This window comes from Stylophora pistillata, chromosome 9 (genome assembly GCF_964205215.1).
Source record: "Stylophora pistillata chromosome 9, jaStyPist1.2, whole genome shotgun sequence".
NCBI classification, from domain to species: Eukaryota; Metazoa; Cnidaria; class Anthozoa; order Scleractinia; family Pocilloporidae; genus Stylophora; species Stylophora pistillata.
Window position 1 is genome coordinate 21,379,858 of NC_142527.1, and position 25,099 is coordinate 21,404,956.

The 25,099-nt window shown below is 39.0% G+C and overlaps 1 long non-coding RNA gene and 1 pseudogene across 1 annotated transcript; one reads left to right on the top strand and one right to left on the bottom strand.

The window, feature by feature from the left end:
• Positions 1–3,343: 3,343 nt before the first annotated feature.
• Positions 3,344–7,070, bottom strand: LOC111327352 (uncharacterized). Its single transcript, XR_002694527.2, has 4 exons — positions 6,952–7,070; positions 5,803–5,867; positions 5,137–5,155; positions 3,344–3,864 (listed from the first exon to the last, which is right to left on the bottom strand). It is a non-coding gene; the product is annotated as an uncharacterized LOC111327352 (long non-coding RNA).
• A 9,082-nt stretch (positions 7,071–16,152) lies between these two features.
• Positions 16,153–17,458, top strand: LOC111327361 (uncharacterized; annotated as a pseudogene).
• The last annotated feature ends 7,641 nt before the right edge of the window (positions 17,459–25,099 follow it).

The window sequence follows — 25,099 nt, forward strand, 5'->3', positions numbered from 1 at the left end:
ACGTTTTAACTAAATTCCCTGCAGCCGGACATGGTCTCAAAACGACTAAATGCCCAGCAGTCAGAAGTTTTCAAAGAATTTCCACAGAAAGGTTCCGCCAAACTTCTGAAGTGCCGGGATCACATTTTTGTTTTAAAAAAGTCAAAAGATTACAGATAACTTGTTTTTTTTTTTTTTAATGGACATATTCTCTTAGCCTGTCCGTCCAAAACTATCGCTCGATTGTCTACATAAAAATATTTCGACTGCCAGGTACGGTCTCGAAAAGACTAAATACCCGGCAGTTATGAAAGTTTCACCAAAATGTAAATGAAAGGTTCCTTTAAACTTCTAAAGAGAATCAAATGATAGTTTAGAAACGTCAAGGGATTCGAAATAAATTTGTTTCTTCAGTGGACAAATTCTCCGAGTTTGTGCATCCTTTTTAAAATACCATTCAGTTGTCGCCACTTGCGGCATAGTCTCAAATAAAATAAATGCCCGGCAGTAAGAAATGTTCACCAAACGAAAATGCCGAATATAACAAGTAATTATGCGAGTCTGTAGGTTTGTAATACACACTAGTGCATAAACCGTTACCTTCAATTGAAACTTTGATGTCTAAAAAGGATAAAGAATTGTCAGAAATTTCCCAGGTATATTTCAGAGCCGGGTGAAAAGAATTGACTGCAGTTATGAATTGAGTGAGCTCCTCTTTGGTAGAGGAGGTAGTGCCGATACAGTCGTCGATGTAGCGACCGTAGAGTTCAGGTTTGGACCCGTTGTATTGGCTGAAAAATTGATGTTTGACAAAACCAGTCGCTAGACATTTTAATTTACCTAATTTTTCTAGGCACCATATGGCAATCTGCGGTCTTTCCTTACACTTAGGTAGAACGGAAAGCCGTAAAAATCTTGAACAAAAGCTCATCTTTCAAACCGGCAATCTAAATTCCGCAGGGATCGACGAACGCTTTTCATTCCACTAATTTGTTTTTGTTTTTCTCGTTGCCATGTTCCCACCAATAATGTAGCTCCATTCTCTGCCTTTAAAAGCACACACAACCCACAATTCCTCTATTCGCTCCGACGAAGGGCAAACGCTCGAAACGTCAGCTTTTGTAATCGTTACGGTGACCAATTTACCACTTCAACTTTGTTGATATATCCAAGTTATTTCGTTACTCCCACCGACGCAGCCCCAAACAGTTTTCTTCGAAACTATCAGCCTTTATTCACCTTGGGTAGTTTTACTGATGTCCCATTGTTTCTAGTGTTTAAGGAATTATGGTGAAAACGTTTAAAATAATTCGCAAGTGAGAAACATGTAGTTCCATTGAGGCAGTCAAAACAAAACAGCACGCTTTCTTTCGCAGAAAATTGTCAATTCTTAAAAACCGAAGATCGCAGATTTTCGGACTACATTTCGCGGTAATGACTTCGAAACTTCGTTCCTCAATAGAGTGGATCATGCGCTTGCGGGACTCTGGCCATCCAAGACTATTATAGCAGCAACACATAAATATCGGCATAATTATCGATTGATAAATTCGTTAGGCACTAAAAGTATCAATGCTGGAACGGACGCGCCCTAGGAGGTTCACTCTTTCTGCCGCCTTCCTGTAAATTTTATAAAAATGTGTTTCAGAGTTAAGCGTCGCTCCAGATGCACACCAAGATACTTATACATGTAGTGGTGTTAACAGGAGAACCATTGAACGAGAGATTGAGATTAATGACGGTCATGGAACAGATTTAACCATTTACTGGTGCCGAAAAGCATCATCTCAGTCTTTCCCTTCTACAGATTAAAACTAAGTTCATTATAACGAAACCACCTAGAAATATAATCCAAGTCCTGGGAAAGGTTGCCTTGTATCGGATCGAAATTATTAGCGGAAGTAAGAATCATAGTATCATCGGCATGGGTGACAATCTTTTAATGACGAATGGGGCTATGCACATCATTAAAAAACATGAGAAAAAGGAGAGTAAACAGGATTTGTTTCTGAAAGTACACCTCCAAATAGAACGATCTGCTGGCGAAGGAATGGAGGCAGCATGGTCGAGTGGACAGCGTGTCGGACTTGCAATCCGCCGCTCCCGAGTTCAAGTCCCGCGCCCTGGCCCCTACTTGGATTTGTTTCACGGTAGCCCCGAGTTTCAAATCATCGGCCATGCTTGTAATATAGCCAAATGGTTTGCCTTCGGCCAGTTGGGATTCTTAACAACGTTATTTTCAATTTGAGTTATTTGTTTAAGTTGTTTCGTGGGAAACCTGTAAACTAGCTTCTACCTAAGTGTTTCTCCACGTTAAAATGTCTATTATTATTATTATTATTATTATTATTATTATTATAATATCATTATTAAGGAATTAATAATCAGTAATCCATTGTAGTTCCATATCATAAACGCCATAACGGGACAGTTTACTTAAAAGAACGGAATCGAATGGCTGATAGTATCGAACGCTTTTGATAAGTCAATGAAAACTGTTTCTGTTGCCTTACCACTGTCGGCCTTCTTGCTAATGAGATCTGTGAAGTAATCGAATTCCTATAAAACTTAGTCTCCCGTTTTATCTTAGTGAAACTGTACTTTTATTCAGAGTAACAGGGTCTTTAGGGGTATTGTGGCAGAAGGTGCCCAGCTACTGCCGGGTATACTTACATCAACTGAACCAAAATACAGCAGAGGGAAACATGTTGGTTTGCTGACTTACCAAAAGAAATTTTCTTAAAGAAAAACCTGGTAAAAAGTAAGTAATGGTCCCTTAGAACCTTATCAACTTCCTCAATGTATGTGTTGTTCACCAGAAGCCACGCCATGCATTTACAAAATGTTTTAACAAGTTTTAACAATATGGCTGTGCCTCACAAGGACTTGGAACCACTGAATTCACGAATTTGATCGGCTGAAATCAATACTGAAAGCGGTCTAGATTTTCTCATCTAGACCGGCATCTAGACCGATCTAGAAAAAAAAAAAGGTACAAAGAATATAAAAAATTGGCATATAAGACACAGCCATATAATAAACATCTTATTAACCCAGCTAGGTCGGTCTGTATGGGAGAATCTTGACCTTGGTCGCTGGTACAGACCTCATTGCGTTCGGTCTGTACTGGCGACCTCGTTCAAGATTCTCCCATACAGATCTCCCGCTCGGTTAATAAGAACTAATTATTTTTGGGGGTGGGGGTGGGGATTGGAAGGATAGAGAAGTAAAGGGCTGAAACTCTGGCAGTCATGATCCATGCATTTCAAGAAACAGGATGAATCCTAAATATCGAGATCCTAAAACCTACGCTTAGAGGGTACAGGAGTTTCGACTTAAGAGTACTTAAGAAAACCGCTCTAACCTCGGTAACTCACCAAAGTTTAATCGTCTTTCATAACATCAACAGCGCAGTATCTGAATAATCATTTCCGACAAACTGTTAGCAGTTGTTGCCAGAACAAAAGAAATAATGATGATAAAGTTCAGATTTTATTAGAGTATTTCAGCCTTTTTGTTTTCAATTCAATTGTTTTTTTAATCTTAAACCACGTTGAACTTCATTCTCTTTTCTTTCCATTATTTATTTATCCATTTATTTATTTTTAACACCGACTTCATTTACCCAAATTATCTGATGATTATTTCAATGAAAGCCAGGTATAGTTTACGAGCTTCAGTGATACGTTTAAGAATGAGGCGTTGCTCATAGTTATTAATAGTCATACAAAACGTTTGAACTCTATCAGCCCTTGTAGGCTGACTTGCATATGGCTCTCTTGCAGCTACAGCGGCAGCACTTTGAACCACGAAGGCACGTGGTAAAAGCACATGGATCAACTCTACATTGAGATTGCTTTAAGCACCTCCTACAGCAAGGTGTCACTGCAAAAGAGAAACAGTACCCTGAAAAATTTTGCGTATTTTTAAAGAACTAACAAACCTATAAAAACGTGTATACATTTCTTGTTGTTGTTGTGGTTTTTTTTTTTTTTTATATATAAGTTCCCAATCCGGTGGGAGGGGCAGATTTTTCAAATCCCGTTTGAATTCTGAGGTTTTACCTCATCCTGTACATTTCTAATATAAACAATATGTATACACAAAGAAAACAATTACAAATTTGACTAGATAGATATATTGACTCCTTCTTTTGTTACGTAATTCAGTCTTTCAGTTAACAAAATAAATGTAATGCAACGTTTTGAAATGCTAAAAAAATTCCGTTTATTACAGTGCTCTTCTCAGTCATTGCTTGAAAAAATAATTGTCACCTAAGGAAAGAAGCGTTCTTTGAAGGAGTATACATGCTTAGACTCATGAGAGATAAAGGGGCTTTACTGTACCAACAGTGACATGGATTCGAATTTCATGGTCTTCATTCATTTAGTTTGGATTATGAAGCACCTAGAATAAAAGTATGATCGCTGGGTGTCATTTCTGTTTTCTTTAAAGTGCACCTAAGCCCAAAATTTTTTTTCGCTTAACGAAATAAGCTTATTTTTTGGAGTATTTCTGTGCAAAAATTTTTTAATTTGCTCAAATCTTTAATTTTCTATGCCCAGTCAAAATACGGAAAATCGGCCGCCATCTTGCCCCACGACCGAGTTTAAAGAAGAATGGCTCTAGCGGGTAATGTGACGTCAAATCGAGAACACGAAAGTCTGCATCTCACACATTTTCACTTGTTTGGGAAGATTGTCGTCGATATTGTCCGAAATATGCCGACTAGGTGTGTTGTATGAACAATGTATGAAGCGCGATACCCTCTTGCAAATTTCACATGTTGCTACATCCTTCTACAACACACTTAGTCGGCATATTTTCGGACAATTATCGACTGCAACCTTCCCAAACAAGTGAAAATGTGTGAAATGCAGACTTTCGTGTTCTCGATTTGACGTCACCCACTAGAGCCATTCCTTCCTCTTTAAACTCGGTCGTGGGGCAAGATGGCGGCCGATTTTCCGTATTTTGACTGGGCATAGAAAATTGAAGATTTGAGCAAATATAAAAATTTTTGCGCAGAAATACTCAAAAAAATAAGCTTACTCCGTTAAGCGAAAAAAAGTTTTTGGGTGTAGGCGCACTTTAATTATAATGACTGACCTACTCGGCTAATTAAAAGAGGAAATGTAAAAGAATGTTATCGCTTACCGTTAGGCCTAACTCGTAACTGTGAAGAAAAGACAATTTGTTAAGTCGATTTATCTCAAAATCAAAAATTTGCTTAGGAGAGCATGACCTATACGCTTTCGTCCACCTCTCAAAAATTCAAACGAACCAAGGCTGATTTCACCTCCTTTATGTCTCTCGATCTTACATTCGCGATGAATTAAATCAATTTGATCTTCCTCATGAGCTTAGAGTTCTCAATAAGTTCTTTGTAATTACGGTAAAACTGACATGATATTTAACGATTATTCGCCGAAGGCGAGGTGAATTTCGTCGAATAATCCCCGAGACGAAGTCGAGGGCGATAATTCGACAATATTCACCGAACCTGAGGCGTATAATTGTTTTAGTATAATTTCAGAGCTGAACAACAGAGAAATGTCTAAAATCATAACATTTTAGTAACATTTATTAACATCTTAATTTAACATTTTATATAAACCGCGCGGAGCGGTGTATGTAGCGTCATATCACGAACCGCTCGACCAATCAGATTGTTGGAAACTCTTTGTTCAGCTCTGAAATTAAACTAAAATATAATATCAAGGGAAAAATTCGCCAGCTGGGGATGTTTTCCAACAGCAAAGTAACAGGGCTGATGATTATTGTCTTTTTCATGTATTTATCATTATTTATCGAATATCGTACCGCACTGCTTTGTAGAGATACGAGGCAGACGATAAGTAGCACCACCAAAATCTTCGACATCTCTCCTGTGTGAAAGGTCAAATTAGAATGAGTGAAGCGTGATAATCCAAATCAATCAATATAAAGCTTCGACGAGAAATCCGATCATCAAGGAAGCTGTAAAATTTAGCTTAGGTTAGAAAATATATATTTTCTAGCCCTGTGCTAAATCAGTTAGGAAGTCATTCGCAGAACTGTTTGGTCGCGAGATAACTTTCATGTTGGTCAACGGCAAAACTGTATCACTGAAGAGTACAAAGGAAGGAAGATTCTCCAAAATTGCTTTTCACCTGCTTAAACAACATGTAAAATGGCGCTGCGTTGTTGCAGGCAGATTATTTGTATGACGGTGTGTAAAAAAGACATGTTGTTCCCTATACCCGGAATTCGCGCCAAGGGAGGTCTTATCATGATTTTTGAACGTGGGTGAAGTAAGAGTGTACAGGAGGCCTTTGCTCATCAAAAACTCATTTCCAAAATATAAACAATTCGATTCATCCTTCGCCTTATTAGGAAAAGATATACATTCACCAATCAGCAAACTAACTGCTTCTTTTGATTTCTCGTCAGAGGTCAACAGGACCAACGAAGAGAATTCCTCAGCATAACAATTGCTGTTACAACTTGCAACTCGTTCTGTATTTACGCTAGCTGACCCTATAAATACATTTTTAAATGGCTATGCAGGTAATTCCTGAAAGAGCTTGGTCAAATGTGTTTAGCCATTTTAGCAAATATATTAATTTACTTTGTTCAACATTCTCATCTCTTACTGAAAGTTATACTGAAAGGAAGAAACGAAACTTGACTATTTTGAGTAAATTAACTTTGCTAATACGCGTGTAACATGTAGGCGTAATAAAAACTCTTACCCAGAATTGTGTTCTGGAAGGGTCAATCTAGTATCATTAAAGTAAAGCTCATATAATCTGTCGCGGAGATTTTACACATTGATTCACTCGGTTACTCACAGAAATATTTGTGAGATTGAAACTCATGAAAAAGCATCATGAAAAGGCGTATCTGGAAGTCGGTGGATCGGCCGTTTAATTTGTTTGGGGAATTACACACTAATTTGATCCTGAGTTGAGATGGTATATCTTTCCTTACCTTTCTTAAAGTGTCGAAATTGTCTTCCTTAAGTCCAAAGTACCTTGTCACTGTGAAATGACTCGACTTAACTCAGCAGGCGAGTTTTATCAAAGTTTAAGTGGGCAGTATTGTTCGCTTGATGATGCCAATAAAGCAGTTGACATTTGCTCAATATTTATAATAAACGGCTAAGTGGTTAGAACTCTCAACAACCGTGGGCTGTTCTATATGCCACGGCGGCTCACCGCCAACGAGAAGGAAACGGCGTCTCGCGAGAGGCAATTGCAATCAGTCTACCCATCGCATACCCATAGTCGAAACTTTTCATGAAGTCATATCCGCCATTCTTCTCAAGGCGAAACAAATGAATTATTGAATTCAAGTCCATGACAATGAAGATGACACTAGGAATATTGACACTAGGAATATTTGTCTTTGCGCATCTAACGGCATAACAGAGGGCTTTTAATTTTGGAGTTTTTGAAATTCTGCTCAGTCACCTTAGTTACCTCGAACAAAAAATATTAAAAGGAAAGGAAAATGTTGAATTTTGTGTGATAGCTGCGTATAGTTGTTTCGACAAAGGTTTGCATTAACAAAAAAATAGTCATAAAAAAAAGACTAAAAAAATTATAAAAGTGCACGCGACAATTAATCCCGAAAATTTTTGCGAGTAGTTTCCCCTTCACGGTCTCTTGATATCAAGATTTTAGGGACGTTTGGCATGAGAATATTTCGCAGTGAGTACGGGCTTCGAGTTTCTTAAGAATCGGTTTATTTATTTGACTTATCAAAATCCTTTGAATACCGAATACCCACCGGTTACCTTTCAAGACTGTCACGTGCACTTCTGCCCTTTTTTTCCGTCAACCTTTCTCGAAAAAGCTCTGTAATCTTAACATCGGGTTGTTTAAAATCATCCATTTATCTAATTAATTTTTAAAATTCATCAAATTGTCATGTAGAGAAACGACTTATTTTAATGATCCTGATTTAAGATTTGATAATCTTAAGCGTTGATTCCTGGTCAATTAACTCGGATTAAATTTGAGTTTTCAAAACTGAAATGTGACAGTCTTTCAAATTTGATTTAAAAGAACTTTGAGAAAGACTCAGGGCAAAAAATAACAACAAAGCACTATGAACAATCAAGCGAGCGTGCAAGCGGGAAAAATACATTTTAACGAGCCAAAAGTATCTAATCTAGCCCGCAAAAATGCGCCCTAATCTCCGACAAAATCACTTAAATTATGATATTTCCCAACGTCAGTTCCTTTTAAATGGTATTAAATGCATCAAGGAGATATTCATCTAGTGGCCGGTTGGTGGGAGAGGGACAGGAGCGTTGCGTGACGAGCCCAAACAACGGCTGCGAAGGAGACTAATATTCATTGGAATTAATTCTAAAAGTGCACTTAATGCATTTCAGTTTTTTTTGCTTGAACATGGCGTAAATACATATAATTACCTTATGCTCAATTCTCATGCGAACATTCGTCTGCAGATCGAAACATGTCATATCTTAATGATGCTGATTAGAGATTTTATTGCCAAATCCATTATTTCAACAGCATGGATTCCTTCTCAATCAATTTGTATTGAATAAAATTTGAGAGTTTGAGAAATCGAAAAATGAATACCGAATTTAATTTCCTTTAAAATGACCAGAGAATGCTAGTCTATAGTCAGAAGAAAAGGCACTTTCATTCTTGTTTACGTGACGGATCATTGACAATATGGAATAACTTTTAACACCTTTTTCACACATTATTTGAGAATCTGACAACCACAACAAAGTAGATAAATACACTTTTAAGTCATTCTAAAAATCATTTATTCAGCTGCTGCCATGTCTTGAACTAAAATCATGATTGTGTACATTTGATACCAGACTCGACTGGAATCTAGCAAACACGAAGGCCTTTAGTCGTTTGGTATGTGGCTTGAGTTTTTTAAATCTCCTTCTTCTATTTGTGTTTCACCTAGGCTGAGCTTTGAGTTAAAAAGATACAAATGCAACTCCCCGTAGGAAAGAAAAGAAAAAGTGAAGTGATCTGGCGTTGTCAAGTTTCAATACGAATACGTTACTCTTGTGCCTCGTATATTACCACTGAGAACTAGGCAAAACTGAAAATCTATATACCTCATTGCTCCAAACTGATTTATTCTATGTAGTAAGTTATCATTTCATACAGAAGAAAAAAAAGGCTAGTTTGTCTATTAGTTTTGGCGCGACTGTATCAACCCTGGCAGCATGAAGCAGATTTTAGGCTCAATTCATACTCAAGAACACAGAAGCTATGACCGTTATCTTTTCAGTTCTTCAACTCTTTAAGAAGGAGCTGGAACAAGGAAGTAGGTTTCGAGACAAATGCGAACCGCAAGACTGCATCGCCTCCAAAACGTTTATCAACAACAGGAAAAAAAAAAAAACCATAGTGGAGATTCATTTGGTACGTTTGTCTGAGTCATAAACGTATTATCAAATTTTCTAATCTCTCTTCTGAAGAGTGGTCGGCTCTAAAAAGTCTTAGAAAACGCAAAGACATAGTTATCAAAGCGGCCGATAAGGGCGGCTCAGTCGTTGTTTGGCGCACCGACCTCTACCAAAAAGAAGCTTTGCGGCAACTTTCTGACACCTCTTTTTATCAAAAGGTCGACAAAGACCTCACTGCTAGCAATCAAAACTCCGTCAAGAATACGATCAACCAACTCATAACTAAACAAGAATTGCCGGCCACAGCAAAAAATCTCATCATAACCACTCCATAACCTTCTGGAAAAGCAGGATAGAAAAGTATTTCGTAAGGTATCTGGCATAGACCGACACCCTCTAAGGGGACTATTACCCGAGAAGAAAGTATCGACTTACAATTTAAGGAATCGAACAAGTCAGTATCCGAAAGTTAATACAGATAGATTCAAGAACTCTTTCATTAATCGCTTAATTTTTAAATACAGTTTAGCTATGTGAGTTTATAATTTAGATATATATACTTTTTACTCAAATATTGTAACATAAGATATGTATTTTTTTTATCTTGTGAGGAAATAAAGACTACTACTACTAAGACTACTACTACTACTCCTAGAACTTCTCGTATTTACTTTTTACCTAAAATTCACAAACCTAACAACCAGGGTCGGCCCATTGTCTCGGCTTGCAGTTGCCCACAGAACTTATCTCCAGCTATCTAGACAAAATTATGGCTCCCATCGTCAAAACTTTACCATCATACATTAAAGACAGCCAAAACGCTCTTCAAATTTTTCGAGACTTCAATTTCCTTGGCCAAAACAAACTTCTTTTCACCATGGATATCACGTCTCTTTACACTGTCATTCCTAATGGCGAAGGCCTTCTGGCCCTTAAAACATTTTTTTGATCAACGTACGGATAAGGAACCTAAATCTGAAACACTACTACGCTTAGCCGAACTAGTGCTCACACTCAATTGTTTTTCATTCGGAAACAACTTCTTCAAACAAACCAATGGTGTAGCCAGGGGAACCAAAATGGGACCTAGCTATGCCAATCTTTTTGTAGGTTTTGTCGAAGATCAATTTTTCAACCAATACCACGGGTCCAAACCTGAACTCTACGATCGCTACATCGACGACTGTATCAGCGCTACCTCCTCTACCAGAGAGGAGCTCACTCAATTCATAACCGCAGTCAATTCTTCTCACCCGGCTCTGAAATATACCTGGGAAATTTCTGACAATTCTTTATCCTTTTTAGACATCAAAGTTTCAATTGAAGGTAACGGTTTATGCACTAGTGTGTATTACAAACCTGCAGGCTCGCATGATTACTTTTTATATTCGTCTTCGCATCCATCTCACGTTAAGAATTCCTTTCCTTTTTCTCAGTTTCTAAAACTTCGTCGTTTATGTAGTGATGACTCTGATTTCCACCACAAATCAGAGTCAATGTGCCATTTTTTTGATACACGTGGTTACCCTGTTTGTGTCGTTCAAGCGGGTTACCACCGCGCCCAACTTATTGATCGACATTCAGCACTACAAACGTCGCATAAGGAAGATTCCGACCGCATTCCATTCACTCTCACGTTTCACCCTCACAACCACTCAGTTAAATCCATCGTTCTTAAAAACTTTAAATTACTTCAAAACGATCCAGAGACAAGCACTATCCTTTCGCAGCCTCCGCTCATTTCATTCAAACGCGACAAAAACATATATAGGCAATTTTTTGGTCAGAAGTTCTTTTCAGACTAATGACCAACCAGGCACTTTTAAATGCGCTCGTGCACGATGCAAAACGTGTCCTTTCATTCACAACACTGATAAAATATCGGGACCTAAACGATCCATTAAGATCACCGATCACTTCACGTGCACCTCTGCCAATGTAATCTATTGCATAACTTGCACTTATTGCAAAAAGATATACATCGGCTAAACAGGCAGAAGACAAGGCGACCGATTCCGAGAACACCTTCGAGACATGGAAAGGAATGACAAGGACACATCGAAACCAGTCGCTAGACATTTTAATGTACCAAATCATTCTAGGCAACATATGGCAATCTGCGGTCTTTCCTTACACTTAGGTAGCACGGAAAGCCGTAAAACTCTTGAACAAAAGCTCATCTTTCAAACCGGCAGTCTAAATCCCACACTCAGGGATCAACGAACGCTTTTCACTCAACTAATTTATTCTTGTTTTTCTCGTTGCCATGTTCCCACCAATAACGTAGCTCCATCTTCTGCCCTTAAAAGCACACACAACCCACAATTCTTCTATTCGCTCCGACGAAGGGCTAACGCTCGAAACGTCAGCTTTTGTAATCATTACGGTGGCCAATTTACCATTTCAACTTTGTTGATATATCCAAATTATTTCGTTACTCCCACCGACGCAGCCCCAAACAGTTTCTTTCGAAACTATCAGCCTTGAGTCATAAAAGGCCTACTCTGAGGCATGAAGTGTCCCTGCCTGAGAAAGTGTTCCAGAGGCCAAAAGTGGTGGTCAACCGATTGAGCTGAAACTTGACACTAAAGTTGGGGCGTGATATTTCAAAAGCCCCTTTGGCTCACCTCTCTGACTGCTTGTTCTAGAGTTTCAATGAGGGGAGCACCAAAAATTTATCCTTCTAGATGGCATTTTGAAAGTGCTATAAAACTCCATAACCCATTGCAGAAACGTGAGAGGACTGGCAAAGAGTGTGGTTGCTTTCATGATTATCACTACTATTATTTATTATTTATTTTTATTTGCTCATTTACTTATTTATTTCATTGTTGCGTGTGTGTGTGTGTTTGTGTGTGTGTGTGTGTGTATGTGTGAGAGCCTATACAGTGTTTGTTTAGGTAGCCCGCCTAGAATAGCTTTGCTAACTGCGGGCTACAAAAGCCTTTATTTCTTTCATTTAAAAAAAAATAAAGTCAATGTTGTTGTTGTTGTTGTTTCTGTTTGTTTGAAAGACTAAGATATTCAAATGAAAGATCAACTAAATTTTAGAGTCTTAAGCAAGAATAGAAGTATTTAGAGGAGGAAAATGGCAAAATGACAGCTCTTCAAATATCACCTAAAATAGAGAGTTTTGTATGGATTGGGTAGACAGGCCAAAACATTTTAAGGGTTTGTATGGAATTTTGCAACTTTTGCAATGCTCCGATTTGGACACTTTTCTGCTGAAAACTCTCAACCTTGACTGAGTAGCTTTTCATTCAGTAACATTTTAGTTGAAATGTTTAGATTTTCAATGTAATCAATATAAGTCCTCTCACGTTTCTGCAATGGGCTATTGGTAAATTGTGCGGCCAAACAAATTTGACCATGGACTCTACTACAGTGGAGCTTTTACTTCATAAATGTAACTTTGTTCTCAAGTGATTTGACAGAGAGGGGCCTGGGGCTAGATTTAGGTCAAATTTGAGATCAATATCATTACTCAAAATTGCCATTTTTCAAAAAACCATAACACTCACCTGCCTTCTTGCGTAACTTTCATATCAAATCCAGTATGTACTTTAGTGACCTATTTATCAAAATTAGTTGAGGAAAATTTGGCTTATTAAGGTTTGTTAGGTTTTTGGCACAAACCCTCTATTCCCCTCTAAGGCCAAGCAAAATGGAGTTTTGAGCATAATTCATGATATAAACAGACCAAATATTTGACATACAGCCTTTATTTTGTATTTGGTGAGTGAAAATGAAACACTAATGCCAATCCAGTGTCATTATCTAGAAATACGTCGACTTATAGCTTACAAATGCTCTAAGAAGGCCTCTGATTAGCACTACATACACCCGGGTTTAGCAAATAAAGATAATCTTTTTTCTTTGAAAACCTGGTACCCATCATAGAGAACAAATGATGATGTTCTCACCTAGACATGACAATCTTTATTAGAGATGCTTTAATTTCGTCCGAATTATATTTTTCACGTCATATTTCCATACATACTATACTCACAAGCGTGCAAAGTCTATATATTTTGTCGGACCCATTTTTTGATGCAATATGAAGTGAGAGTAATGATAACGACAGTTCACAGAAGATCTATGGTTAAAGTTTTGATAGCCTTGCTAGCTCTTGTAAATACGTATGATGGCATCAGTAAAAGAGCAGGATGATACATACAAGTTGTAGTGAGTAGGCGTCCAGGTGACTTGTGATCCATCCGATTTCCCTGGTACGTTAGAGCTGAATAAATCAAATCATCCGGCAGTAAATAAGAAATCCACAGTAAGGAGAGCTGGATAACGAATATTTTGTGTTGCAGTTTATATGAAACATGTCACGCAACTGCTCGAGATGCGATTGTTATTGTATCGACCAGCCCACCATATTGGACGTGAGAGTGAGAGGACTGGACCAAGTCGAGGAGTCACGCAATCTTCACTAAGTTTTGAGTAACGTGGGTTTGTCGACCATCACTTGCGGTGATCACAGGAATTTGCTAACTGTAGAAGAGGTTCATAATACGATGGCTTAGGATTAGCATTACCTATTCTTTCAACGTAAAAAAAAACTCGCACAATGAGTGTAGTTAACTAAGGTTTTGCTATTGCAACACCTTGGCTAATCTTCCCTTGGCAGTAAGTTCGCGAAAGTTGAAATCTTCATACAAAAGAGAATTGGAAAAAAACCAAACTATTTTTGAAACACGTGTCCTAAACCCTTTTCATAGGAAAAAAAAAATAAAGGAAACGTTTTTTGGACGGGAAGTTGAGAGGACCGCTCTTAGCGAGAGTTGCACTTGCCGGAAAGCCATCTGCTACATTTATGCGCGTGTATGAGCCCTTTCTTATATTTTGAATTACCTGTACTTGTAGCTTTGGCATCACCTGGTCTTCCTCTCGCCCCGGACGTACTTGACCCCTTATCCTTGTATTTTGACCAAGCAGTCATGTCATTATCGCGAGACAACAAAGGAGTCATTCCTGTTTCGTGCAGAGCCCATGACACGGCACCGCATTGTTCATTTACCCCTCTAAAGGAACAAAGCGCTATCGTAAAATTCTCCTGAAACTTCTTATCGCTACACTTTTAATACTTCATAAGGACAAAAACATTTACGCTTGAATTGGGGGAGGGATGGAAACTCGGTCCCGTCCTAATACTCTCACGTCCAAAATGGCGGGTCCTATTGGCATCATCTCATGTCTCGTGAGGAATATTTCATTTAAACAGCAACAATAATTTTTTGTCATCCAGCTGTTCTGACTGGGGATTCCCTCTTTGTTGGATGGTTCCATTTATTCAGTTCTAAAGTACCTAAGATCTCTGGTGGATCACAAGTCACCTGGACGGTGCTCACTGCGGCACGTAAGCTTATGTAGGCATGGTCATGCTCACTTAGTGATGGGTATTTGCGAGAGCTATTCAGCCTATTCAGAGGTCAGAAGTGGATCATCTTTTAACGATCGGTTTATTCTTAGCTTATTGGTTAAGGCCGGGTCAAGGTCACTTTATTTTCAAGTAAAAAACCGCCTGACAAAATATAGACTTTGCATGCTTGGAGTATGATACGTATGGAAATATGGCCTAGAAAACGTAGATCAGAGAAAACTCAAGCATCTTTAAAAAATATTGTCATATTTTGGTCAGAACATCGTCATTTGTGCTCTATGATGGGTACTAGGTCTTCATTTATTAAATTTACTTTGTTTTGCTAAACCGCGAAGTGTTTGTAGTGCTAATCAGAGGCCTTCTTAGTGCATTTGTAAGCTACGAGTCTAGGTATTTCTAGATAAAGAAACTGATTTGGCTTTAATGTTTCATTTACACTCACCTTACACAAAATAAAGGCCTTATGTCAAGAGTTTGATCTGTTTATAGCATTAATTATGCTCACAAATAGGACCCCCTGAAACTCCAGAAGAAGCAGTTAGAGAAGTGAGCCAAAGTGGCTCTTGAAATATCTTATCACACTCAATTTTTGTGCCAAGTTTCAGCCGCATCGGTTGACCACCACTTTTAGCCCCTGGATCACTTTCTCAGACAGGGACACTTAAGTCGCCGTAACTTTGGGCGACTTTGGGCGATTTAAGGCAAATTGGTAGAAAAAACCTTGGGAATTTAGGCAATTTAAAGCGATTTAAAGCAATTTTATTTGACTGAAGTAATAAAATAAAAGTTGGCAATAGTGTCTTCAAAGAATTTAAAAATGTTTACAGAATCACTTGCAAGAGACGCAATATGATTAGAGTAGGGTCTATGGGGTCAGTTGGGAAGGGTGGAACCCTTATGACATTTCGTAACCAATAGCGACTTTAGGCAACTTTAGGCGACTTAAGGCAACATGAGGTCCCAGAGTAGGCCTCACAAAAGGGCTGTCCTGTTTGTGTAAAAACTGTCCAAAGAACGAGACAAAAACAAAGGTTCAGCATATTATTGTATCGTCTCCGTGCATGTGGATTCGGATTTCTAGCTCACAGATTATAATTTTTATTCAAATAAGAATCATCATACTATTTTGAGCAACATCACAGACTCGCGATATTAAAATGGCTGTTAAAGTAAAAATGTTCACATTTTATTTTTTGGAATCGATTGCTAACATCGTGAACGGCTCTTCAAGGAAAACTTGTGTTTTAAAGTTTAAGAGAAACCTTCCGAACTAACATAACCTATAAACAGTAAACTATTTTTTCTCCAAGTTGATTTAATTCTGCTCCTGCTCAATATCTGCTTCTGTTTCCGCTTCTTTTTCTAATTTAGTGGCTCAGCAAAATTCTTCAAGATGACGAAGTTAATCCTGAAAGCGCTCTTCATTGCTGCAATTTCCAACGGTATTTCAATAACCTTTACGACAAGCGCAGATGAAGGATCATCAAGTGCTTCGTGCGATTTCAAGACACATTGTCTGGTAGGCAACGTTTTTTCCTCCGTACATAGGATAGTTTTAAAATTCTACATTTTTTCCCGTGTTTACTTCAACCGTTAAGATTAAAAAACAAAATTATGAGAATATTTGGTAGGAGATAGCAGTTCATAAAAGATGGGAAATAAACATCATAAAGGGGTAGTAGCTTTTATATTTTGAAATAAGAAGTGATGCTTGATCTTTCAATCTCATCTGTTCTTGCATTTAGGGTATGCGCACAGGTTAAAGCATCTGGAAATGGAGGTAGTGTAACATACTTTTAGAAGGTGCTCATTCCATCTAACATTTTTTCGTTATCTGTTATTTCCGATGTATATATTTATATGGCTGAAATGCCATTTCAAGTCTCTGAAATAAAGGGACAGTAAATAGAAAGTAAAATATATGTATAACGTACAGGCTTGCTAACCATCAAACGGGTGCTGGTCAGCTGCAGTTGCTTTTGCTCATGCTCGTGGGCTTGAATTTTCCCATAGCCTAGACCCACGAATGAAAGAATAGAGCTTCTCAGACACCAGTTGACACCAAAGAATTAGCGCAGCTGCGAATCAAATTTTCCAAGCGTATTTTACTAGGCGGTGGCCTACTATTAATATCTGAGATACATGGATCTCAGTCACGTCAATTTGCAATCATCCTGCATGCGTGGAATATTGTGTATGTGTTTGTTTTCTTTTTTTTTATCATTAGGTCGCTAAGCTGAAAGCCCAGTTGGCAAATGCCGGCCAGCCGGGTGGATTTGCGAAACTCGACCAGAACGCTCGTTTGCCTCAAAGCCTCCTCCCAGCTGGTTATAACAAGTACTCGGCGTTCGACTTGGCGAACGCACATGGCGGCTCTGCACATGGCGGCTGCAGCAGCTTGCAGAGGTAGCACATCCACTGGAGGACATTGCTGCTGCGATAACAAGGTGATGGCGAGGAACACTGCAGATTTGAAAACATGCGCGACGATTTACGCCGCGAGCTCCTATCCAAACTGTGATGGTGAAGTTTCCATCTACGGACGAGAACGCAAAGCTACTCAGAATGGAGAGATGGTGGGTTCTTTCTACAACTACAAGTGTGGTCATGGTGCTAAAGGAGGAAGTGAGGCGTCCTATCCTGATAAAGGTGTTATGAGTTCCTCCCTTTATTTTAGTTTCTGTTGTTGCCGAAAGTAAACAAACAACAGAGTAAAAAATATGCTAACAACATAGTCAAATTAAATGAGATGTATCAAATTGAATAGAATAAAGTTGGCATGTGAGCTTTGAAGTCTTCTTGTTCATGAAGTGAATAATTAAGTAGCTTAAGAATTTCTAAAACTCCTAAATATTTTTCGTTTTTAACGATATCCACTTCTGGAGTAGTTGACTTCGCGAAGAATATTTTTCTTTTGAGAGTTGCGATAGAAGAAGAGAGACCGAAACCATATCAAACTCTTTCCCCAGCGCGACGAACATTTGTTTTTCTCGGTTCCAGGTGTACCCGTCCACTAACGCCACGTAATGCACATGCTTCCGTTGCGAATTTTCAAAATGGCGGACAGGCCAAAAGAAGGAAATAGAAAAACAAAGCGATTTTGCAATGGATGCTCAACATACACCCCCGTTAGAAAGGCGAATCCACGGAAGAAGGATTCGAAACTGTATGATATTGAGATCAGGGAGGTTGAAAAAATCAACAAGAGGTTGAAAATTCATTACGTTGGCTGTATAATAGCACATGCTTCAACGAATGGAGACCCCTAGGGGCCGATGGAGGATGTGGATATTTTCCGTTTGTTCGTAGCGAAAAGCGGTTGGTTCCATCGGAAAACTTCCTAGAGGATAGAAAAGAATCGTTCCATGGCCAACTTACTCGTGAAATAAAGAAAAAGCTTTGGTCTCTCTTCTACTGCTTTCACGCTTGCAAAACAGTAAAAGAAAAAAAAGGAGGAAGATACAGCTGTTTTGAAACGCCATTCGACGAGGACAAATCTGCTTTTTGTTCGACACTTTACATATCAAAACAAAGGAAGTTTGTTCCTCTTTTTTGTTCTGGCGGTATATTTTAATTTGTGCCTGTGTAAAAGAGAAATCGCCCGAGACACTTCGCTCGGTCGCGTTTGATAAAAAACGCCTTGTTAATTTCACGCAACCGCTCGGAGAAAAGGTAAAAATGACGATGGAAAAACACTACCTTCAAGTTAGAAAATTAGCGAAATAGAAAGCCACAGTATTATAGTTTAATATTTTATAGGTACATTGAGTGCTTTTTCGTAGAGAATCTGCACGATGGTGAAACATTCGAAAATTACACTCGATTTGAGTGGGGCGTTGAAGTGGGCGTGGTCACTATATTCATGTTAAGACTATTTGTACCCCATGAGTTTGATATGTAGATAGCAAGGTTTCTGGAAATTCATTTCGAAACATTTTAGGAGGCATATTTGCATTGATTTGCGTTTCAGCGGCCTGAACATGTTCGAATATGGCGAGCAATATTGCCAAAAGTAGTCTTCGCTCCCTTTTTCTCTATTCATTGGCATAGTTATTTCTTAACTAATTTATTCATTTAAGGTTTTTTTTTGTTTTGGAGAAATACCAGTTACAGCTGAGAAACTGCTTAGAGTATCTTGCATTGGACTAGCATACTTTGTAAGCAGGAGGAGTTAAAATCCGCCAGTCCGATCAGTTCCACGAAAACTAGAAATACTGAACGGATAAACTCAAAATTCAAGCGCCAATAGTTTTGACGTTTCAAAACTAGTCAAATTTGCAAAACGGTGTCTCTGAACATACGAGTACTTAGGAGAGTATTCGCTGATTTTCCCAATACGTGCCGACAAGGGAAGATTTATATATATATATGTCTATATATAGCACCAGTTCATTAGTCGTTATCTGTAATTATGTAATCATTAGCACTTCGATCCTATTTAATGTTCTTTTTTTATTTCAAAAGTTGTAAATAACTGAAGAAGGTCTCTGACCGAAACGTTTTTTATTAAAATTTTTTTGTATTTTTACGTCAGAAGTTGTCCATCCTCGCAATCTTTTTTAACTTTCTACGTTCGTGTTGGCTGTGAGGTTTGGACTGCGAATCTTTATTGATCCTCCTGGCGCGGTGCACCTTTGTTGGCCTGGAAGTCTCATTAACGACCAATATATATATAGTTATATAGACATAGCTCTTTGGTATACAAAGCTCTGCTTTCATGTGCAAATTGAGCACTGTGGGATGAGTCATCGCCGCTAGCATTGTGCATAGCTCACTAGGCTCCTCTAGTTTGAGCACTCTGGCGTGGCTTAGACAATACCACAAGTGCGGCATTATTTGGGATCCATATCGGTTCTCCCCCATCCTAGCATCCGCACTGCACTGATAAGGCCCAGAAGGCCGAAACAGTGTAAAGTTGGTCGTGGTTTTTGGATTACCAAGCCAATCTTCTAACTAGAGGTTAGTTTGCCCTTTGGGCCTTCATTTACTTGCTTTTGATTATGGAATCTACTGAGAATTTAGAAGGGATTGTCGAAGATATTTTGAACGCCGCGGATGAAAATGCCGGAAAACTCGTCTATTGTCAATGGGGAATCATATGCGTCAAGAGCTGCCCGTACTTCTGGCACAAGTTCCATAATGTGGAGAATAACATGTAGAGAATAACATGCCACAGCGGCCGAGAACCGCTTTCTTTACTCCAAAAAAAATTAACGACTGCCCGCTCTGTATTCGACGCGCTGACATTTTGGAAGGTCGACCCGACTGACATCGAATGTTTGCAAAGAAAACTCAACGGCGAAGTGGTTGTTACTTTTAAGTCCATAACTGCCAAGGAAAACTTCCTTCGTTTAAATTCCCTACACATTAATTCGGAAAATTACGCCCTTCAAGATGTGGACAAGCCCTTAACTTTCCTGACGATTTACGATGCACCGTTTGAGCTGTCAGATTTGGCTATAATCAAACGACTGTCACCTTACAGCGAAGTGCTACATTACCGCCGTGGTAAACATTCCTACGCCCCTAATATCTTTAACGGCCTTCGTCAAATTTCAAATCTTTGTCAAGTACAGCAGCCAGATTCCTACCTGCCGTAAATGCAATTGCCCCGGTCATTTTGCTAATGTATGCGCGAATAAGATATGCTTCAATTGCGATGTTACCGGACACGAAGCGCGGGAGTGCCCACCTCCAACTCTTTGTTGTATTTGCAAGCAAGAAGGACACTATGGTGTTAATTGCCAATACTCATGGGTCTCTCCAGCGGCCCATGGCACCGCAACAGATAAATTGGAAGACGTACACATCGACAGGTCTGATGACCAACAATCAATTGATGAAAATCTTCCACTCGCTTCCGCTCTTCTACCCAGGAAATCCAGTAACGAAAATCTTACGCTCGAAAATCTTCCATCCCCCGACGAAAATCTTGCGCCCGAGAACCTTCCATCCAGCGACGAAAATCTTGCGCCCGAAAATCTTCCATCCACCGACGAAAATCTTACGCCTGAAAATCTACCATCCACCGGTGACCCTCCACCTACTGACGAAAACCTTACGTTCGACCAATCTACCGATTCTTTGCCTGCCTCCTCAAAATTGTCGCCAACACCACTTATTTCCTCTAACTCGCCGATCCTGGACCCTCAAGACCTTATTACCTCAACTAAACCCGCTAAACCGCCATCTCGCCGTACAGCTGCCCGTCTCGCCGAATCATCTCTCACCTGTTCCAGAAAACCAACTACTCCGACTCTTGTCACCAGAAAATCTCGCTCTGCGATACCTGTTCCAACCTCAACACCCATCTCTTCTTTAGACACCCATGAAAACGACATGGAAACTGCACACGACCTGAAACGAAAATCCTCCGACCTCTCTCGGTCTCGCAAAGAAACCCCTACCCCAGGAAAGAAAAAAGGAAAAAAATATAAACTCAAAGAAATCAAAGTAAGTCCTTTAATGTTTTTTCTGAAGTGAGTCTTTTCTTCCTAAACATCTTTCAAATTATTAACTATCAATGCGAGGGGCATGGGGAATCTTCTCACCCACAACTATTTATTTGATTTAGTTGAAAGAATGTATTGTGATTTTTGCTTTGTACAAGAGACGTTTATAAGTTCTGAGTCTCTGATCAAGGCTGTGTCATCGATGGCCGGGACGTAGTTTCTGGTCCCCTGCCATCGGCCGAAAAGGCGGAGTAGCAACCTTGATGTCCCATAGAATTTAAGAAGAAGTCATATCTTGGAAGAAAGACTCGCACGGTCGTATCGTCAGTATCCTGATCAGGACCAACGATGTTGATCTGAAGTTAGCAAATATTTACGCTCCCACCAATCCATCTGAACGAAAAGTGTTTTTCGACTCTCCACATGACTTTTTTATTCCATCCTCAGCGACTATCATTTGCGGGGATTTTAACTGTTCTGATAACGCTCTAGACAAATTTGGGGGAAACATCTCTATTCATAAAGATTACGAGTCATTAGAAAGTGTTTTCACTCTTATCGATGTATGGCGTAAATTGCACCCTAATCAAAGGCAATTTACGTTGTTCAATTCCACCTCAACAATTTCGAGCAGACTCGATAAATTTCTTATCTCTAAGGATTTGCTCTCCCCTGAGACGAAGTGTGATATCTTTCCTTGTTCATTTTCTGATCATGACTTTGTCTCCCTTGTTTTTAACTTTCCTAGTAGCTTAAAACGCGATCCTGGTGTATGGAATTTTAACAACTCCCTTTTGAAAGACAAAGATTTCTGCATTGGTATAGATAATTTAATCGTTAATCACATACGTTTCTTACATGCTTTTGTTTGCATCCAGAATTGGTGGGAGTTTCTAAAACGATCCGTTAAGGAAGAAGCGATCTCCTTTTCCCGTAAGAAACGGAGACGGTTACATAGAGATGAAGTTTTCTTAACCACTAAATTTATTCGACTTCGGTAACGTCTAGTTAATGGCGACACAACCAGTGTGTATATTTTTTAAACTGTACCAGTAATTCAGCCTTTGGCTGCAAGTGGTCCGAAATAAACTATATTATATTATTATTATTATTATAACTTATAAACGTCTCCGATTCTATATCCAATACGGAATGTCGCCTGAAAGCTCTCCATACCGAAAAAGCAGAAGGAATTATGATTCGTAGTCGTCCCAATTGGTTAGAAGAGGGCGAACGCCCCAGCCGATATTTCTTTAATTTACAGCGAAGTAAAGCGCAAAGATCGCACATCTCTTCAGTGTACGATTCAGACGGCAATGAGGTCTTCTCTCAAGAGGAAATTGCGAAACTGCACGTAGATTTTTACTCTGGACTCTTCTTCGACGAGGGGCTAACGCTCGAAACGTCAGCTTCTGTAATCGTTGCGGTGGCCAATTTACCATTTCAACTTTGTTGATATATCCAAATTATTTCTTCTCCGAAGAGCCGGTAAATGTCGCGATGCAAACCGGTCTTTTTATCTGCCTTGTCTCGTCAACTCACGTCCGATCAGGCATCCTCATGTGAAGGTGACTTGATGCTCGAGGAAATTACTGTCGCTCTGAATAAAATGAACACAAACAAAGCTCCTGGCCCTGATGGCCTTTCGGTCTAGTTTTACTCGAAGTTCTGGGACCGTTTGGGTCCATATCTGTGCCAGGTATTCAATGCATGCTCCCAAGATGGAGAGATGTGCGAGTCTATGAAAACAAGTAATACTCGAGTCATTATCAAGAAAGGGGATCGCAAATATCTTAAAAATTGGAGACCAATTTCCTTACTAATTGTCGATTATAAGATATGTTCCAAGTCTCTTTCTCTCCGTCTCTAAAGTTTTACAGTTTATCGTTGATCCTGATCAAACTTGCTCCGTGCCCGGTCGGAAAATTACGTCAAACCTACACCTATTAAGGGATATTTTAGACTATATTGAGCCCACTAACGAAACTGGCATTCTACTCAGCCTCGATCAAGAGAAAGCCTTTGATCGAGTTAATTTTCAAATCAAAGGTGACTCCTTAAAGCTAGCCTCTCTAGTGTCTAATCTCTCTAACCCCGAATCAAAGTCCTTTTACCTAACCAAATACTTACTAGGATTTAGACTTGCTTCTTTTCGGCCGGAGTGGCATTCTCTTCGCGACAATTCCACTCCAGGTTCTCATGACTCCACACCATATTATAAAAAATGTTTTTCGGCGCTTACCACTCTTTGCGGGATTGTGTCCCGCAAAGAGTGGCAAGACTTTGATTTTACCTCTAAGAAATGCTATCAGGCCCTGTTAAGTGAGAATTCTGCTTCCCCGATTCTTCACCGTTTTTGGTCCCCCTTTCTTCCTATCGATTTCAAACTTGACAATCTCTGGAAATTGGTTGGAGATGACTTTTCTGAAAACTACAAGAATGATGTGTTGTGGTCAATTGTCCTTCGGGCCATTAAAGTCCGCGATTCCCTAGAACATTGGGGTTATATTGATTCTGATAAATGTGCCTACTGCTCTCGGAAAGAAACAATTGATCACTGTTTTCTTAATTGTTCCCGTGCTAAAAAGTGTGGTCGTATTTTTCTCCTGTGATCTCCTCTCTCCTTGGTAATTTCTTCCCCTCTTGTAATTCTGTTTTCTTTTTTCAGTGGGCTCCAGCCAACCCAAAAAATGCACGATTGGCCCGTTTTCTTATCAAAACGATCTTGCATGGCATTTGGAAATTTCGTAATAATGCTACTTTTCGCAATGGAAAGAAAATCAAGAGGGTATAATCCGTCATATCCTCAATGATATCAAGAAGAGAATTCTCTGTGACCACTTTCGTCTCTGTTTATGTGACTTTAAAAATTTGTGGAAAGCTCCAGTTCTGTGTCAAGTAGGCAATACTACTATTAAAATTATCGTGTAAATAATTAATAGTTGATTTAATAACTATATTAATAAATAGATTAATTGTTAGTTCCTTTCAGGTTTCTTTAAATTATCCCTAGATCAATGTTAGCGTTATTTGAATTACATTTATTCATAACTTAATCCTATATTAATACTCCCAAGATAGTTCTATCTTTAGTTATATCATTATTCTTCGCAATTTACGCCTTTTTTATTTGTTCAACTTCGAATTATCTTTATTCTTAGCTAAGAATTATCCTAGTTTAAATTACGACTCCCTTTAGATATATCAACTTTATCTTCGGACTTTGAATACTTTTGCGTACTAGTATTTAGTTAGGGCCAAGCCCATGTGCTGTCTGCGCTTTTATTCTGTAATTAGTGATTTATTGAAAATAAATTGAAAAATTGAACGAGACTTACCTGTAAGTTGAAGTTTGATTGGAATTCTATCGAGTCATCAAACTGCACCAAGGGATCACATGAGATAGCTAGACGCATGCGCATAATCAGTATTTACAGCCGAATGTGACAGTCTGATCACCATGAAGTAGATTGTATAAGAACTGTAATGTCAATAGCACTATAAATAAATGGGTGGGTAAAATCAGATGTAAGTATGATTTGTTGCCCAAGGGTGGGCATGTGATCCCTTGGTGCAGTTTGATGACTCGATAGAATTCCAATCAAACTTCAACTTACAGGTAAGTCTCGCTTAATTTTTCAATTTTATCTCGTCATCACTGCCCCTGGGATCCCATGAGATTTCAAAGCCAAGACAGTCACACGAGGAACAAACACTGAATGATGAATCACTATAATCATTTTATTAACTGAAACGTAGTAAGTCAAACAGATTTACATGACAAATATCAACTGAGGGTATAAGTATCTTCCCCACAATAAAAAGCATGAGGAACGGAGCAATGAGTGATGTAGGTATTACAATCTATGTATCAATTGGAACCTAAAA